This window comes from Pseudochaenichthys georgianus, chromosome 16 (assembly GCF_902827115.2).
Source record: "Pseudochaenichthys georgianus chromosome 16, fPseGeo1.2, whole genome shotgun sequence".
Classification (NCBI taxonomy): domain Eukaryota; kingdom Metazoa; phylum Chordata; class Actinopteri; order Perciformes; family Channichthyidae; genus Pseudochaenichthys; species Pseudochaenichthys georgianus.
The window spans coordinates 37,620,066-37,635,760 of record NC_047518.2 but is presented as its reverse complement, the minus strand read 5'-3'; the positions used below and the strand labels follow the sequence as shown (position 1 = coordinate 37,635,760).

Below are 15,695 nucleotides of genomic sequence, written 5' to 3'. Positions count from 1 at the left end.
TATTTCGTCTACACCTGTTTCTTGTCAAGACTCAATGGAGTAAACTACTAGGCATGTCAACAAAACCAAAGACATTAAAGGTGGGGTAGGTAAGTTTGAGAAACCGCCTCGAGATCGCTAGAATTTGAAAATACACAACAGGAGAAAATCTGCCACTTCCTTAGAGCCCCTCCTCCAACACACACGAACGCGCACATGACCAATGAGGGCACGAGATAATGTTGTGCCCCGATGGAAGGCTGACAGGCAGGTAGGCCATCCAATCCGTTTAGCCGGGCCGGCTAAACGGATTGGATGTACTTTTTACAGTATTACGGCTTCTACAGATTACATTTTTTTATGGATTTTTTGTCAAAGCACTTAAGATATTCATTGCTATCGGGATGTTAAGAGCATTCAATGGAATATAACAAAAAGTGTATCTCGAGCCGGTTTCTGAAACTTACCTACCCCACCTTTAAGCAGCTACGTTGCCGTTTCGCTCCCTGCAAGAAATCTTCGAACTTTTTATGACTGATTGAACTGGGTGCTGGCCGAGCAGCGCAGGACATAACCGACGGACCTGTGAAGCTTACAGGAGGCAGAGGCTTAGATCACTGGACGACAGAGTTGGTCGCCATGTGCACAGACAGGGTTAACGTCGGTATGAACAGCATCATTGTGCCAAAACTCCGCCAACTGGCTGCAGTGGTAGGCTCCCATGTGCACACTCTGTGCCCCGCGCACACACTGGAGAACTGCGCAAAATCAACTGATCACAAGGTTCACGCTCTGTGGTCAAGCTGCTGCAGTTTTAATTACAACAAAGTGCAGTAAAACACACAGTTGCAAACTTACTCAGGGTGTTAATGGAAGAGTTTGAAATCAGACAGAGGTGGAAGAAGTACTCAGATATTGTACTTGAGTAAAAGTAGAAGTCCCAGAGTGTTACTCTGTTACAGTAAAAGTCCTGCATTCAAAATGTTACATTAGTAACATTAGAAAAGTATTATCAAAATATAGTTAAAGTACCAAAAGTACATTGGTCCATTTCAGAATAATATATATGATATGTTGTATAATGATTGATCATTAAAGTGTTATCTAGTAGAGGTGCAGCTAGTTTTAATGACTTTGTATAGGCTACTGCAGGGTAGCTTGTGAATTTACTCCAGGTGGAACTAAAGTTTGATTTAACACTTGATTATATTTCACATCATTAATCCAGATCTGTAAAGTAACTAAAGGTATTAAATACATAGGCTAATGGACTAAAAGTAAACCGTTTACCTCTGAACTGTAGTGGAGTAGAAGTACAAAGTAGCATCAAAGTCATGTAAAGTACAAATATCTCAAAATTAAGTACAGTACTTGAATAAGTGTACTTAGTAACTTCCCACATCTGAAATCAGCTATAACATCAAGTCATGTGATAATTTCTTAGTATTTGATCCTTCAACTTGGCCTCAGGAAATGCAAGGACTTCACAGTTTTGGCAACAAGTTTGGAGAAAGCAAATCGGAGGCTTAAAAAGAGACAGGGAGGTGCATCTTCATCATCTTCATCATCTAGCATGCAAGAAGTGTAAATAGAGGACAGTGAAGGAGACACTGAGGAGGACCACTCTTCGTGTGGGGTGAGTACCAAACGCTGTCTCCTGGTACTCATCTGAGCAACCCACTAAAAAAGTTATGTGAACCCCTGATTATAAATCTTAATTAGCCATTATGACTGTAAGGGAAACTTCTGTGTAGCAATGCAGTGGGAGTCACCGACTCAGGAATGAGACACGGTAGAGCAGGAGCTTTGATGTCAAACACTGATGATTTATTTGGAGTTTCGGCCTTAGGATTCACATCAAAAGTCACAGCAGTCACGGTGAGACTGCACGGTAGAGTTGCCACGTCAATTCTGGAGCGCCTCTCTCTCGTTAGCCCATTTAACTGGTTTCACAGAGAGTAATCAACATATTTTGATAAGATAGCTTAAACAGTTGGGCACACTGAGTTACTTGCATCTGTCACTTATGGCCTCGAAGATTTCATACCTTGGAGTCCACAAACAACAAAGAAGGAAGTGTCCCAGTGCACCCACAACAATAGACCATCTGTGACCTAGGGTTGCCCGGTCACAGAATGGGAACAATAACATTATGGCTGAAGCAGCCTATCTCCTTAAAGGAGATAACAGACGTCAGGGTTGGTCATGTACGTCATATCTAGGAGTCTAGGACAATTATTTCCCAAACAGTCCTCTCTTTTTATCATTTATGATAACCTAAAACATTAGTCTAATAATAATTTGGTCAATACTTAACTCAATAGGCGTCTCTAGATTTGAGTGTGGTCTCACCTTACATTAATTATATCACAAAGTAGAATAAGATTGAAACATTCAATCACAATGATTGATACAGCCAATCATAATAGGAAAAATCATCTCTCATCAGTGTTTGATCATCTTTCGTCAAAAGCACAATAATAAACACACATAAAACACAAATGCATAAATAGCTAAATATTGTTTTAAACTAATATCCTTTATCATTTACCATTAGTTGATTTCACTTATCAAACTATAAAATCAAAACCAGCTTGCCGCTTTAAAGCTTTACTTAGGCAATCACTAGTCAAAAGCATTTTAAAACTTAGGATCCTAAGAGATCCAGCTAAGGTATACAATTCACAGTTGTGATTTTATCAATCTGTAATCTGCAAAAGTGCAGTGTCTTACGCTTTAGTCAAGAGTAAGGCACTTAGTCAAATCAATACATTCATTTTAGTCAAGTACATTGTTCAAAATCTGAAAAGGAAAAGTTAGGCAAATATTCAAAGACTTTTGTAAAAACCTGGAAAGGAAGGATTAAACATTCTTAAAACTTGAATTATTACATTTGTAAATGCTACCACTGATCTGTACCAAATTAAGTCTATCAATTATTCCTATTAGCCATACTTACCTGAGCATCTACTTATGGTACTTGGAAAGGATTATTCTGTGTTTATCTAATGTTGAATATAGAATATCAATTTCTTTAAATTATACTTCTCTAATTTGAGGATCAAATATGCTACATAATTGGTATATGAAATATATATATATATATATATAATATATATATGAAATGAATCCAGTACTTGAAACATCATTTTAGGTCTGTCTGTGCATGGATAATACATTAAAGGGTAGTGTTGTAAAGCCTGATTGCTGGACGATTAAGGATATTGACATTATCTATGGTAATAGTAGAAATATCTTATTATTCAATACTTTATAATCTGAAAATATTAATTAATTAATTTTGTTTAGTGCAAAAGTGTAATCTGATCCGGCAAAAATATATTAATCACCACTATTCAACACATGTCTGGTCATTGGAAATATAAAACAGTCATTAATTGTACATCTGTAAACATCCAAGGTATAAAATCAATTCAAAGTTCATCTTTGTACGAGAGCTGGAAGAACATGTCCTTCAGTCTTTCTGACTCGTTCTCCTCCTCTCTTTATGACAAAGAGTGTCTGGTGTGTAAAGGTATCCTGATACTCTAGATTAGCACTGAGGTGCTGATTGGCTCAAACTCTTCTTTATCAGAGCGCCATATTTCAACCCCCCAATTGCTCTGCTTTTGTGTGGCTCATTCAGTGAGCACTGTAGTTGATCCCCCAGTGAAATGGAGGCTCACCTGCCTGCATTCCTTCTGATATCTGCTTGAGAGCAATGCAACTGCGTATTCCAAGTGGCACATCCAGGTCTCCCCCCGTGATGGGAGAGGTTAGGAAGACATCTGCTCCTCCAAGAAACAAGGAACCTTGTATGAAGCCTCTGAAGCCCTCGCTCGTCCCGCAGGGTTGTCTGCCTGAGCCCACCGAGCAGAATGGTGAAGAAGCATCCCATCTCCTCAGATAGTTGAAGATTAGAATCCTCTCATCTCGAACGACCTCGTGCCTCCTTGCCCATGGATGGGGGTGCCCTCTGCAGCCGGAGAGTGTGACCCTCTCTCTCTGACCCTTGGCCTTCAGAGCTGTCCTAGTTATTGGGTTAACACTTGATAGGGATGTTTTCCTGAGTGAAGACAACTCAAGGTAATGGATTAGCACATTATCATTTAATTACAAAAATAGGCTAGGCCCCTCAGAATTATTTGGGAGCCTTCCTGACACATGCACATGCATAAATGTAAGGTTTGTGTTAGTCATTTAACATGCAAGAATCATATACTCATCAGTCCATAGAAGAGAAATGTTATTGTAATTTAAAGGTGAGCTAGTCCCTGTGGATGTAACCCCTTCTCAAATATTCTAAATGTTATATTAATTCACCATTTGATAAAACAATTGTGAGAAACATATATTAAGCAGGAAAGGTATACCTTTGTTGAAAAACAAAGCATATCTGATTTGGGAGTAAACGCTTCATCCCCCTTAACATCTGAGTTACCACTGAAGGCATAGCATGAATGATAGTGGGTGTCTGAGGGTGTCATTACTGAGAAATGTCAAACAAATTCAAAACCTTACATTTGAAAACAGGTTTGCATTCCTCCACTTAAGGTGATGTTATCATTGGAAACAATAAAAACGAACTGTTTTGACGTAGAATCTATCAATTGAATCGTCAGAGCAGAACAGAATGGTTGTATTGTTGCCTGAGTTTAGCCATTCTCTATATAATGTGAATACATGTAGAACTAAGAGGCCCCTGACATTAGGCCTATTTTAAAAATAGTAGGGGCTTTTAACAGCTTGCCAACCTACAGGCATCCTCTGCATAGCAGTATGAATAGCCTTAAAAAAACAACCCACTCTGTGGTAACGAGAGTCATATTTCTGAACCAAATGCCCTAAGTTAAGCCGTTAGTCCCATCTGACTGACCCAAGGGTTGGTGCTGGTGTGACAGGGAGGCTTCCAGGTGTTCAAAGCAGATGTCAAGCTTTCAGTTCATGGCTTGGTGGGGGGGAGCAGACGCACGTGAGACAGTATCAACACCATTTTCCCAGCTCTGTAATGAAAAGGATAACAAGACAAGGTACATTATAGGAGTGTTAAAACACCAAAACATGCACACGCATCTTATTCTAGTAGAGATTAGAGGACAGGTCTAATGTTGTGAACAAAATTATCAAGTCAAAGTTATTTTATTTATTCTATGTTATGTACCACATTTAATTTAATAATTAATCTTGAATTACTAATAACTTACAATAACAATAACAATAACAATTTACAATTTGGATAAGGTGAATACTTATCCAAAGTGTGTGTGTGTGTGTGTGCGTGCGTGCGTGCGTGCGTGCGTGCGTGCGTGTGTGTGGGCTTGTCTGCCCAAGGTTTAAAACATTTGGGCAACATTTGAGAATGTTATGAGAACCAATATGTTGCTTAGACTAAACTCGAAGGAAGCTAGACTGGAACATTTTAAATGAATCAAAACACTTGCACATTAATTAAATACATTTGACATTTAGCTCGAGCTGGGTTCAATACTTTTCTTTATGGTATTTAAAATTGGGCTCGAGTAGAACCCCTGGATTTGGCTTGCAACACAAAGTGATACTGATCTCTGTAGGACTTGGAAGTGTCATGATTCAAAGTGTGGGCCTGTGAAAGAGAGGCCCTTGGAAAACAACATATATTCTTTACATTACATTACATTACATTACATTACATTACATTGCATTGCATTTAGCTGACGCTTTTATCCAAAGCGACTTACAATAAGTACATTCGACCAGGAAGACACAACCTTGAGGAAAACAGAATCATATAAGTACATCAGGTTTCATAGAGCCAATCATTTCAAGTGCTACTCAACTGGCTTTAGATAAGCCAGTCCTTTATTAGTATATAAGTGCTCTGTTAGCAGTTCTTTGTTAGTCATTCTATCGCTCGAAGTGGAGTCGAAAGAGATGAAAGAGATGAGTTTTCAGTCTGCGCCGGAAGGTGTGTAAGCTTTCTGCCGTCCTGATGTCAATGGGGAGCTCATTCCACCATTTAGGAGCCAGGATAGCAAACCCACGTGTTTTTGCTGATGGGAACTTGGGGGTTTACATTTTTTTAACTGTAATTACTTATTTTAAAGAGATTGCCCAAGGTTTAAAACATTTATTATGCACACAATAAAAACTTCAACAAATATATTGATCCTGGCTTAACCAGCGACCTTTACTCTGTTGTTCATAAGCTCGGTTTCAGAAAACTTGTCAGTAGTTTAACAACTATTTTCATTTTAGTAATGTCTATGGAGACCAATTGGTTGATACGAGAAATAATTTGAAGCAGCTTAATAAAGAATGTTAAACTATTTTTAAAACTGTAATTGAACTTCAACTTATATTAATTATCTGATTCCAGTGGCCAGTTGGAATAGATAATCAACAAAGTTTCCATTTTGCAGCAACAGCGCAAAAGGTTTCAACAACAATTAGTATTATGTCTGTCTAGTTCTGTCTTATCTGCTTTGTTTCGGAATGTGTTCAATACATTACGTTTTTATTCATTATTACCATACAATACATAGATTTAAGAATAAATTAAACAAATAATACAACATTGACCTAAACAAACAAACATATTTTGCAACCCTGATCTCCTCAGGCAGGTCTCTGAGGATCTCGGGGCACAGGACGGGGCATAGATAGGTTTATACAAGGTCACAAACATATCTTAACATAGGAGCAATACCATTTAAGAATGGATTCTTAAAGCAATATAATCTTCTTTTCTTCTTACACCTACAGCTCACACCCTGAACAGTGTGCCTCTTCTTTACATTTTCCTCTGCACACTGAGAGGCAGGACATAAAAACACTCTTTTGCTATTTATTTTCATTTTGCAGCACATTTATACTAACAGAATTTTGCTTTACATCTTTATATTATTTATTTTTCTCAAGTCATTTACTTTTGGTGAGATAACTAAAGTTTAGTTCATTTTACCCTGGCTATGGACTGATTCATTATTAGTTGTTACAAAACATACACAAGACGGCGGGTAGACAAACGAATATAGACCCCCCATACAAACAATCAGACAAACAAACATGAACTCGTAATAAACGCTGTCACTCACACCTACGCTGTCATTGGAGGCAGTCGCAATTTCAACAGGCTCGCACTTACCTGTTAGCATCTGGCATTCTGTTAGCATCTGTTAGCATCTAGCAGCATCTAGCTCTCCTGCTTACAAACTTTTAGCCATCCCTACTTATACAAGTAGTAGTTTTAGTTGTCTGCGATCTGCGGAGGCCTACTCCCACCTGTCGAGTGCGGCTGTACTGAGGTGTTTTTCCTCCGGAGACGGAGCGAAGAGACGGAGCGGCTCCACCTGTTGCTGCCTGCGATCTGCGATTTACGGAGGCCTGCTCGTCGCGAAGAGACGGAGCGGCTCCACCTGTTTGCTGCCTGCGATCTGCGATCTATGGAGGCCTGCTCCCACCTGTAGAGGCTGTACTGGAGAGGTTTTTACCCCGGAGTCGTCGCGGAGAGACGGAGTGGATCCACGCTTCGGGCTTGGCCTGCTTCCACCGGGCGTGTGCTGCTGTACGCAGGAGGATTTTACCACCGCTGGGGCCTGCTTTCCACCTGTCCTGGTTCTGCTGTTGCAGAGGCCTGCTTTCACCTCGGGGATACCACGGAGGGACCGGAGCGCTTCCACGCTGCTGTTTTAAATTAGATGACAATGTATTTGTGTCGTTTAAGAGGAAAAGATGCCTGTTTTTTTTGTTGTTATTACTGTCAGGAAATGTACAACCTAACCCTGGTCCGCCCAGTAGTAATAGTCAGATCGCTACTCCTGCTGATTTTAAAGCTAGGTCTGGGTTGGGTTTCATCCACTTGAATGTGCGCTGTCACGATTCACATGTTATGTCACGTTTGTAGTTTTGTCTGTGTTGGTGTTTTTCTTGTCTTTGGGTTTCCTGTCTTATTGTGTTAAGTGTTCACCCCCGTTTCCTGCCTGTCTGCTTTCTGTCTGTTTCCCTCCCTGATTACCCAATTGTGTCCACCTGTTGTCCTTGTGTTTCTCCTCCCCTGCCCGGCTGTTTCTCGTTGTCATGATTACCCCTCCCTGTATTTAGTCTTGTCTCTTTCTGTGTTCAGTGTTGGGTCATTGTTTGTTGGTGACTGAGTTCACCGGTGAGTGTTCCGTGTCTTGACATTATCCTTGAAATAAAGGGTTTCTCAAAAGTTATCTGCATTTGGGTCCTGCTTCCTTCACTCGACCGTGACAGAATGACCCAACTCGAAATGGACCCAGCAGACGATCCTTTTGAGGTGGAGCTGCAACATTTTTCTTTTCCTTTGGGATGTTGCCACGATTGGTGGAAGGAAGCGTCCAGTGTTCGGCTGAAGGAGGCCGCTCTGGTAGAGGCGCACCGGTTGGCGATGGAGAAGCCCGACTTGGTGAAATACTTGCCTGACTGGATGTTGGACTTCCTCTGGAGGTGTGATTTCCAGCCTGCTGATTACAGACGTCTCAGAGTGGTCCGTCTGGGGTCAACCCATGCTTCTGTCCCAGTTCCTGCTCCTGTTCTGGAGTCATATGCTGGAACTCGTCAGGCTTATGGAGGCCCACGGAGTATTCAGGCGGCTGCTAAGAGGAGTCGTCGCAAGGCCAGACAAGGAGCCCGGGCCCCAGCAGCCATGGTTCCAGTCCCAGTACAGGCCCCAGCAGCCATGGTTCCTGCCCCAGTTCTGGCCCCAGCAGCCATGGTCCCGACCCCAGCTGCCTTGGTTCCAGACCCAGATCTGGTCCCAGCTGCCACAGTCCCATCTCGAGTTCCCTCCTCTAGTTCCTCCTCGAGTCCCCTCTTTAGTTTCCCTCTCGAGTCCCCTCTCGAGTTCCCTTCTCTAGTTATTCCTCCAGTCTCTCCTCTAGTCCCCTCTGTAGTCCCCTCTCTGTTTCCATCTCCAGTTCCCTCTCGAGTCCCCTCCTCGAGTCCCCTCTCTAGTTACTCATCTAGTCCCTCCTCTAGTCTCTCCTCTAGTCCCCTCTTTAGTCTCTGTTCGAGTCCCCTCTCTGTTTCCATCTCAAGTTCCCTCTCCAGTTCCCCCTCGAGTTCCCTCCTTTAGGCCCTCCTCTAGTCCCTCCTCGAGTCCCCTCTCTAGTTCCCCTCTCGAGTTCCCTTCTCTAGTTACTCCTCTAGTCTCTCCTCTAGTCCCCTCTGTAGTCCCTTCTCGAGTTCCCTCTCTGTTTCCATCTCAAGTCCCCTCTCCAGTTCCCCCTCGAGTCCCTCCTCGAGTCCCCTCTCGAGTTCCCTCCTCTAGTCCCTCCTCGAGTCCCCTCTCTAGTTCCCCTCTCAAGTCCCCTCTCGTGTTCCCTTCTCTAGTCCCCCCTCTAGTCCCTCCTCTAACCCCTCCTCCAGTCTCTCCTCTAGTCTCTCCTCAGGTCCCCTCTGGAGTCCCCTCTCCAGTCTCCTCTCGAGTCCCCTCTCAAGTCTCCGCTCGAGTTCCCTCTCCAGTCCCAATTCAAGCCCCTACGCAAGTGTTGTTGGAGGTTCCGCTGGGGGTCCTGCCAACCCTGTGTCCTGTGCCGTTGGAGGTCCCGCAGAATACTCTCCTGCCGGGGGTCCTGCTAACCCTAGGTCCTGTCTCGTTGGAGGTCCCGCCGTCTGCTCCCCTGCCGGGGGTCCTGCCAGCTCTATGTCCTGTCCCGTTGAAGGTCCCGCAGAATACTCTCCTGCCGGGGGTCCGGCCAACCCTATGTCCTGTCCCGTTGGAGGTTCCGCAGAATACTCCCCTGCCGGGGGTCCTGCCAACTCTGTGTCCTGTGTCGTTGGAGGTCCCGCCGTCTGCTCCCCTGCCGGGGGTCCTGCCAGCTCTGTGTCCTGTCCCGTTGGAGGTCCTGCAGAATACTCTCCTGCCGGGGGTCCGGCCAACCCTATGTCCTGTCCCGTTGGAGGTCCCGCAGAATACTCCCCTGCCGGGGGTCCTGCCAACTCTGTGTCCTGTGCCGTTGGAGGTCCCGCCGTCTACTCCCCTGCTGGGGGTCCTGCCAGCCCTGTGTCCTGTGCCGTTGGAGGACCCGCAGAATACTCCCCTGCCGGGGGTCCTGCCAACCCTGTGTCCTGTGCCGTTGGAGGTCCCGCAGAATACTCTCCTGCCGGGGGTCCTGCCAACCCTAGGTCCGGTCTCGTTGGAGGTCCCGCCGTCTGCTCCCCTGCCGGGGGTCCTGCCAGCTCTGTGTCCTGTGCCGTTGGAGGTCCCGCCATCTACTCCCCTGCCGGGGGTCCTGCCAACCCTGTGTCCTGTGCCGTTGGAGGTCCCGCAGAATACTCTCCTGCCGGGGGTCCTGCCAACCCTTTCTCCTGTCCCGTTGGAGGTCCCGCAGAATACTCTTCTGCCGGGGGTCCTGCCAACCCTATATCCCGTGCCGTTGGAGGTTCTACCGGGGGCCCTGCCAGCCCCATGTCCATTACCTGTCTCTGCCTTCGGCCCTCCATGGTCCCCACCTTGGACTCTGTTTTGACCCCGGGCCGTCCGCCCGAGACCCCTTCCTGGTCCTCCGCTGTGTACCTGGGCTGTCAGCCCAAGACCCGTCCTCCGGACCCCCTCCACCCACCCTGGTGGCCCTAGTTTTGCGTCCCTCCTCCGGACCCCCTCCGCCCACCCTGCTTGAGGTTTTGGACTTTTGTGTTTTGTTTTTTTTTAGGGACGTCTAGAATCCGTCCCTTGAGGGGGGGGTTCTGTCACGATTCACATGTTATGTCACGTTTGTAGTTTTGTCTGTGTTGGTGTTTTTCTTGTCTTTGGGTTTCCTGTCTTATTGTGTTAAGTGTTCACCCCCGTTTCCTGCCTGTCTGCTTTCTGTTTGTTTCCCTCCCTGATTACCCGATTGTGTCCACCTGTTGTCCTTGTGTTTCTCCTCCCCTGCCCGACTGTTTCTCGTTGTCATGATTACCCCTCCCTGTATTTAGTCTTGTCTCTTTCTGTGTTCAGTGTTGGGTCATTGTTTGTTGGTGACTGAGTTCACCGGTGAGTGTTCCGTGTCTTGACATTATCCTTGAAATAAAGGGTTTCTCAAAAGTTATCTGCATTTGGGTCCTGCTTCCTTCACTCGACCGTGACATGCGCAGTCTGTTAGGTAAACTAGATTTTGTCCGTATCTGGGCAAAATCGACTGACGCTGACGTCATTGTCTTATCAGAAACATGGCTAAACACGTCTATTTTGGCCTCTGACATTGCCTTAAATGGTTTTAATGTGTATCGTACCGACCGGCCTAATAAAGGTGGTGGCGTTGCCATTTATGTTAATAAGTTCAGTGTAACCACATTAGTTTCCAAATCGATCAGTAAGCAATTTGAATTTGTAGCCATAAATATAGAAGTGGCAAAGGGTCAACAGGTCATGGTGGTGAGTTGTTACAGACCCCCCTCAGCTGTCAAAGACTCCTTGTCTTCACTAGCAAATCTTTTATCACAACTAGACTACAAGGAAATAGTGTTACTTGGTGATGTTAACTGGGACTGGTTAACTGCAGTATCAGAGGATTTTAAAAACCTTTGTATCTCTTTAAATGTTACTCAGATTGTTGACAGTCCTACTCGCCCAAATATTAAGTCCCCTAATAAATCCTACCTAATTGATCTCATTTTAACTAATGTTCCCCATAAATATTCATCTGTGGGAGTATTTGCAAATGATCTGAGCGATCACTGTGTTGTAGCCACAATTAGGGACACTAAGGTCCAAAAGGTTAAACCTCGCATTATCATTAAGAGAGACAAAAAACATTTTGTTGAGCAGGGTTTTGTGCATGTTCTGTTTGATTTTGATTGGGGTAAAATCGTGTGCTGATGTGGAAACCACATGGTCTTATTTTTATCTTGGTTTTATGGAGATCATTGATAGACATGCACCCCTGCGTACATTTTAGAGTAAAGGGACGAGACAATCCTTGGTTTTCTGCTGAACTGTCTAGTCTCCTACATGAGAGAAACAAGGCCTGGGCAAAGGTTAGGCAATCAGGCTCAGAGGTAGAGTGGCTGCATTTTAGGCAGCTAAGGAATAGCTTCACTTCAAATGTCAAAAGTGCAAAGTCGAAGTACTATTTGTCAGTTACCACAGAAAACCTAAATAATCCTAGGAAATTTTGGAAACAATAAAATCGATATCCACCGGTGAGATCCGTAATGAGCTACCTCCGTGCCTTACCACAGCATCTGGCACTATATCGGACAGGGCTACTATGCTCAATTGCTTTAATGAGCATTTTGTGTCCTGCGGTTCTATGTTTGATTCTGTGACTAACTCTGCTTCTGTGAACACCCCAATCCGTGACTCTGAACCCTTTCAGTTTTACTCCTTTTACTGTCAATGTTGTTCATGAAGCCTTATCTAAGCTAGATCCTAGGAAACCGGCTGGCCCGGACAACTTAGAACCTTTCTTTTTAAAGATAGCTGCAGATTTTATTGCTCCACCTCTTCTTCTCTTTTTAACCTCTCCCTCAGCACAAATACAATTCCAAAAGTATGGAAGTCTGATTATGTCTTGCCTTTACTGAAAGGAGGGGAGGCAACGATTTTAAATAACTATAGGCCAATCTCTAAATTGTCAGTTCTGGCTAAGGTGCTCGAACGACTTGTGAGTGAACAAGTAAAGGAGTTTTTATGTATAAATGATATCCTGTCTAAGCATCAGTCAGGATTCAGAAAGAAACACAGCACCATCACTGCCACAATGAAAGTGGTAAATGACATTACTAGTATTTTAGATAATAAGCAGAGTTGTGCAGCTCTGTTTATTGACCTTTCCAAAGCGTTTGACACCGTTGATCATCACATTTTAAAGCAGAGGCTACTCAGTATTGGCATATCCAGCCTTGCAGTGGGGTGGTTTGTGAACTACCTCTCTGAAAGGTCCCAATGTGTTCATTTTGATGGACTGTCTTCTGAGTGGTTAAACATTTCTAATGGTGTACCACAAGGTCCACTTTTATTCTCCATCTACATCAACAGTTTAGGTGATAATGTGGATGAAGCTACTTTACATTTTTATGCGGATGATACTGTAATGTATTGTGCAGGTCCCTCCATTAAAGAGGCTGTTGTTAAATTACAGGCTGTTTTTAACACTATTCAGACTCAGCTCTCTGAATTAAAGCTTATTTTAAATGTGGATAAAACCAAGGTAATGCTCTTTTCAAAAGCACAAAAGACACCGGAGCCTGTTTTTGATATTGTAACTACGCAAGGAACAAAACTTGAAGTTGTTGCCTGTTACAAATACCTTGGTATCTGGCTTGATGATGGTCTTACTTTTAAACTTCAGGTCACTAATCTGCTTAAAAAGCTGAGGGTTAGGCTAGGTTTCTTCTACAGGAACAAGTCCTGTTTCTCGCTTGAGGCCAGGAAAAGGCTAGTCACTGTGACCTTTTTACCTGTGCTGGAATATGGTGATTTGATATATATGAATGCACCTGCCCATTGACTGGAAAAGTTAGATGCTGCCTATCACAGTGCTCTGAGATTTGTTACTAACTGTAAAGCACTTACTCATCACTGTACCCTGTATGCCAAGGCAGGTCTGCCTTCACTAACTGTACGGAGGCTCAGTCATTGGTACATGTTCATTTATAAAGCCATGTTGGGTAAACTACCTTTTTATATCTGCTCTCTGATCTCTCGACGAATTGAAAGTACGTATTGCCTGAGATCTCATGATGTTGTTTTATAAAATGTGCCAAGTGCTAGGACTGTCTTAGGGAAGAAAGCTTTTAGATGTGCAGCTCCACTAAATTGGAACAGTCTGCAAACCTGTTTAAAACTGAGCACTTTGGTTCCCCTGCATCATTTTAAAAGTCGGCTGGGTGAGATGCTGTTTGACACTCATGGTACCTGTCACTGTAAATAGAGTTTTGTAAACTGTACCCTGTACATTATGTTGTATGTCATCCTTATTGTTGTTCTGTTTTTTTTATGTTACATGTGTAACTAATGTCCTGCAAGTCACCCTTGAAAAAGTGATCTCAAGGGGCTTTCACCTGGTTAAATAAAGGCTACAAAAACACCAGCGTGATAGCAAAGTTCATCCAGCTCAATTTAGTCCGAATTAAGAGGTTTCAGAAGGGATGGAGAATTATAGATGGGGCGCCTTGACTCACGCGCCCACCCTTGTATACAAGTCCTAGATCGGTGCCTGAAAGCCGCCCAAGAGCGATAACTAGCTTATCCTCTTGCGACACCACTACTCTTTTCTAGTGGCGCTGTGCCCCCCGGATCAGGAGCCCACAGACTTTTCCCTCTTCCTTTCTCTCCAACAACAACCCAGTTGACTGTAGTCCGACACGACCAGCCTATACACTTGCTATCGAGTTCATCACAACGATGAAACGACAGTTTTGTTCTACACTTGCTTGCCACTGCCCACCCGTGATCAATTAGCCTATAATTTTATGTATGCACCCCGGACCGCCACCAGCTCTTCTAGCAATGTATAAGGAACTGTGGCGCATCGGGTGATGCACGCACCTCGCGCTGGCCCGTCATACCATGAGAAAGCGTCAAACAACGAGTGCTTTTAGACCATCTCGTTTTTAATAGAGACGGCGGTGGTGTGAGTTAAAGCTATAGACAAAAGGCTGTGACTTTCTCCCTCTCAGCTGCACTTCTCCAGCCCCACAAACACGGGGAGGTTTTACACACACACACACACCCGCTGCAGCTGGAGCCGTGTTCACAGAGAGGCGATAGGAGTAATATCTCCGGCTGCTTATTTTCAACTGCTGTGTTGGCCGCTGAAACCCCCAGAATTCGGCGATTTGTCCAATACAAATCTTTACATTGCTTTCATACAGAAGCTCCACTTTACTGATGCCTTTCTTTTAAGGTCTCTCTAAACATGAGCTGTGAGTGCTTGTATGTCACTTCCGTCCCGAGCAGCTACACAGAGGAAATCAGCCAGGACTGAGTCCCCAGACACTGATCCCCTGGGTTTATTATCCCCAAATGTTCATTAACCAAAAAACGAAACACAGCCACTCAGTTTCACAGGTAATTTTAGGATACCGTCAATCACAGATTCTGGTAAGGCAATGTCCAAATGTAGATTTGAAATCACACTTACCAGTTCTGAAGATTTGTTGGCATCCTGCCGACAACGCCAATTTGTAAGGGAAACTTCTGTGTAGAAATGCAGTGGGAGTCACCGACTCAGGAAAGAGACACGGGAAGAGCTCGAGCTTTGATGTCAAACACTGATGATTTATTTGGAGGTTCGGCCGGAGGATTCACATCACAAGTCACAGCAGTCACGGTGAGACTGCACGGTAGAGTTGCCACGCCAATTCTGGAGCGCCTCTCTCTCGTTAGCCCATTTAACTGGTTTCACAGAGAGTAATCAACATATTTTGATAAGATAGCTTAAACAGTTGGGCACACTGAGTTACTTGCGTCCGTCACTTATGGCCTCGAAGATGTCATACCTTGGAGTCCACAAACAACAAAGAAGGAAGTGTCCCAGTGCACCCACAACAATAGACCATCTGTGACCTAGGGTTGCCCGGTCACAGAATGGGAACAATAACATTATGGCTGAAGCAGCCTATCTCCTTAAAGGAGATAACAGACATCAGGGTTGGTCATGTACGTCATATCTAGGAGTCTAGGACAATTATTTCCCTAACAATGACCAATACATGCAACCCTTTTTTTGACACAGAGGGCATGCATGGCCAACACTAAAGGTCCAAAGGAGCTTCCAAATAGCTCAGAT

General features: G+C 44.1%; 1 long non-coding RNA gene across 1 annotated transcript; it reads right to left on the bottom strand.

The window, feature by feature from the left end:
- Window positions 1–1,784: 1,784 nt before the first annotated feature.
- On the bottom strand, window positions 1,785–15,255 carry LOC139435509 (uncharacterized). The gene is made up of 2 exons (XR_011644757.1): window positions 15,048–15,255; window positions 1,785–4,982 (listed from the first exon to the last, which is right to left on the bottom strand). It is a non-coding gene; the product is annotated as an uncharacterized lncRNA (long non-coding RNA).
- Window positions 15,256–15,695: the final 440 nt, after the last annotated feature.